This window comes from Myotis myotis, unplaced genomic scaffold (genome assembly GCF_014108235.1).
Source record: "Myotis myotis isolate mMyoMyo1 unplaced genomic scaffold, mMyoMyo1.p scaffold_m19_p_2, whole genome shotgun sequence".
NCBI lineage: Eukaryota > Metazoa > Chordata > Mammalia > Chiroptera > Vespertilionidae > Myotis > Myotis myotis.
Genome location: NW_023416324.1, coordinates 195320159 through 195324195, shown reverse-complemented (window position 1 = coordinate 195324195; position 4037 = coordinate 195320159). Strand labels below are relative to the sequence as shown.

Sequence of the window (4037 nt, the reverse complement as noted above, 5' to 3'; positions counted from 1 at the left end):
AGTATTTTATATTTTGGGGTGCAAATATAAATTGTATTGTGTTTAAATGTCAAATTCATTTGTTTATTAACTGGTATGGGGCAACTTTTATTTTAAGATAATTTCAAATTGAAAGAAAAGTTACTAGAGTAATATAAAGAAATCCTATATACCCTTTTCATATCTTCACCAATTATTAACATTTTTCCCTGTTTTATTATTCTCCTCCTTTTACACATACATATACACACTCATGCACACATACACACACATAGATTTGTTTCTCTTAACTATTTGAGGGTAAGTTGTATACACCAAACCCCCTTGTAGGTAAGTACTTCAATGTGTATTACATAAAAAGAAAAATATTCTTTTATATAATCATAGCATGATTATTAAACTCAGGATATTTAACATTGATAAAATACTATTATATGAACTTAGCTCATACTCAAATTTTATTAATTGTTCCAATAATGCACTTTATAGTACTTGTCCAGCCCAAGATCAATCATTCAGTACATTTAGTTTTCATGTCTCTTTAGTCTCCCTTAATCTAAAACAGTCTAGTTTTTTAATGTTTTGTCTTTTTTTGGCATTGGCATTTTTGAAGACTAAAGGTCATTAGTTTTGTATATTATGCCTCAATTTAGGTTTGTCTGATGTTCCTTCATCACTAGATTCAGGTTATACATTTTGGGCAGGAATTCTACATGAGCAGAATTATGCCCAAGTGAGGGCATCATATCAGAAGGCATCTGACGCCAGTTTGTCATGTTTTTACAATGAATCTAAGGCAAGTTTTCAAAAGTTTGCAAACTCATCTTTTTTTTTTTTTTTTTTTAAGACTGTCAGTATAGCTGGCTAGTGGGCAGTGTTAAAGACCTTGAGTCCCAGCTCTAAGGATTAAAGAGCAATTAGCAATATGTGATGTTGGATCTGACACTTGAGATTGACCCAAAATGCCAAAAAGTGATCTTTGCTCGGAACAACAGCATAAATCCAATAGCTCACAAATCAGCATTGAGCATGACTAATGGTCCTAAACATGAGTAACGCCTGAGCAGAGAACACATGCTGTCACTTTTCCCCTCTCTCTCTCTGCATCCACATGCATTGAGCATTATTATTATTACTAGAGGCCTGGTGCACAAAAATTTGTGCACTCGGGTGGGTCCCTCAGCCCGACCTGTGCCCTCTCGAAATCTGGGGCCCCTTGGGGGCCCCTTCCCCTGGCTGCTGGCACCACTTTTCCTCCAGCGCCCGGAACCCAGGCCTTCGCTCTTCGCCGGGAGGGGCCTGTGCAGTGGGCGAGGGGCTTAGCTCTTTTAAAAATACTTCTGAATGTTTGGTAAATAACCTTGTAGGAATCTACTTTCTGAAACATGCTGGTTGTTAAAGGGCCAATTTGGGTAATCAACAAAATGTATGTTAAAATCTTAATCCCCCGAAACCTCAGAATGTATCTGTATGTGGATATAAGATCTTTAAAGAGGGGATTACATTAAATTGAGGCAGTTCCAGTGTGACTCTTAGCCCATCTCACTGAAGTCCTTATAAGAAGAGGAATGTTGGGGTCCAGCCCCAGCAGGTCCAGAGGTTGCCAAAGGTGTGGACGGAGTTAGCAAAGAAGGAATGACAAAGAGGCAGCATTCAGGTGATCATCATAGCCAGGTTCTCTTTTTATTGTCCTGTTACATCTATATTTATATTATTTGATCCTATAAGCATGCCTCTATAAGCTTTTTTTTTTTTTTTTTGTGAAGAGAGCATGGGGTCCGTTTATTGGGGGGTCAGTCAAAGGGGGAGCTGGCTAGGGTGGGGTAGGGCAGCAGCTTGTCTGGCTCCCGAGAAACCCAACTTGAGTCCAGAGCCTCGACCACTTTGAAGCCAAAGTCTTCCTCCACCTTTATCTGCATGGGGCCAGATCCGGAGTCAGTGGGACTCCTGCCCAGCACCCTTTCTGTGGCACTTGCTGCCTCTTCCAACCACTGGGCCCCTCACCAGGGGCTGGGCTACTGGCTTCTGCAGGCGCTAGTATCCTCCTGGGCGGGGACAGCCCCTCTTTCCCTGGAGGCTCGTTCTCAGCGTTGCCTGGGGTAGGGCGTCTGTGCCCTGGCTGCCCTCGTCCTCCAGTAAGATGGTGAACTGGCTGGCCCAGTAGTCATCGCCGTAGGAGTCCAGCACCCTCATAAGGAACCTCCGCTCCTGCTGGAGTCTCCGTGTTATCCTCTATATCTGATGGAGCCTGTTCAGGACCTGCTCGATCTCCCTGCAGCGCCAACCCAGCACCTGGTACTTCCTGCGATTGAGTTCCCCTTGGCACCGTGGCCACTGGCCTTGGGCTGCCTCCTCCTCTTCGTCTCGCTCCTGGAGGCTGGAGCTGCCCAGACCCCCAGACATGAACTCCACTTCGGTCTTAAGCTCGATCCCCAGGATGTGACCACCAAACAGCGGAGGCAGCGCCAGCTCCAAGCAGAGAGGTGCTGAGAACTCCTCAAAGCCCACAGCTGCCATGGACCCCTCTCTCTGCTCCAGTTCCATTTCTCCCTGCCTCCCGGCAGAACTTCCAACCTTGCAAGCCTCTTAAAGTGCAAAATGCCTCGCCTGATCTGATTTCATGGCCAGGCACACAGGCCCCAGCCGCTAAGCCTCCTGGGAGTTGTAGTTCTCTATTTCCCGCTCACTTTCCTCGCCCCACCCCCACCCGAGTCCCCGCTGAAAGGCCCTGCTTGCTGGTCTAAGGCCGCTGGCCAGGCATCTGAGTCACCTCCATCTTTATTCCTGTCCCGACACCGCGCAGTCTGACCACGGAGACTCTCCGCTTGGAAGGCCCCTGGGTCTCCTTCTGGGGCTGGGGATGTGCCACTGCCCGGGCACCAGATCATGTGCACCAGCAGCAACACAGCCACAGCCCCTGGGTCTCCTTCTGGGGCCTGGCTGCATTGCCCCTGAGACCGGATCGCATTCCCCAGCCCATGGGTTGCCTTCTGGAGCCTGGCTGTGTCGCCCCCCAGGACCGCGTCCCCAGGCAGGGGTGCAGCCTGGCCTCTGGCCCGCCTCTGGGTGTTCTCTGATCACTGGTGATCCATGATCTGAGAAGCCGGCGGGGCAGGGAAGAGGCAGACATCCCCTCTTCCCTGCCCCACCCGGCTTCTCCGATTATTGGCCCTTACTGGCCCAGGGCCCGCAAAGGTGGCCCAGCTTCTCCGATCACAATGGTGGCCCAGTTCTCCGGCTCTTGGCTGCCACCTGGGTTCTGACACCGGCAGGCGGCTTCTTCCGTCCTTCCCTTTTCGCCTCCCATCATTGTGCCTACTTATGCAAATTAACCGCCATCTTTGTTGGCAGTTAACCGCCATCTTGGCTGGTGATTAATTTGCATATCTTGCTGATTAGCCAATGGGAAGGGTAGCGGATGTATAGCTAATTACCATGTTTCTCTTTTATTAGATAGAACTAGAGGCCCGGTGCACAAAAATTTGTGCACTCGGTGGGAAGGGGGGGTCCCTCAGCCTGGCCTGTGCCCTCTCGTAGTCTGGGACCCCTTGGGAGATAACGCCCTGCTGGCTTAGGCCTGCTCCCGGGTGGCAGAGGGCAGGCCTAATCCCTAGGTGCAACCCCTGGTCAGGCTCAGAGCAGGGCTGATTAGGGATTTGGGGCGCCGCCCCCTGTCATGCACAGAGCAGGGCGGATTGGGAGGTTGCAATGCCACCCTCAGTCACACTCAGGGTAGGGCCGATTGGGGGGTTGGGGCACCGCCCCCTGTCACACTCAAGGCAGGGTCAATGGGGAGGTTGCGGCGCCACCCCCTGTCACGCACAGGGCAGTGCCCATCAGGGGGTTAGGGCGCTGCCCCCTGTCATGCACAGAGCAGGGCCCATCAGGGGGGTTGGGGAGCTCCCCCCAGTCACGCACAGAGCAGGACCCATCAGGGGGTTGGGGAGCTCCCCCCTGTCACTCACAGAGTAGGGCCAATAGGGGAGTTGGGGCACCGCCCCCTGTCACACACAGAGCAGGGCGGATCAGGGGGTTGGAGCGCTGCCCTCTATCACCCA

At 51.0% G+C, this 4037-nt stretch overlaps 1 pseudogene; it reads right to left on the bottom strand.

Annotated features, from left to right (window-relative positions):
• Nucleotides 1-1746: 1746 nt before the first annotated feature.
• Nucleotides 1747-2523, bottom strand: LOC118675261 (annotated as a pseudogene).
• Between the last annotated feature and the right edge of the window lie 1514 nt (nt 2524-4037).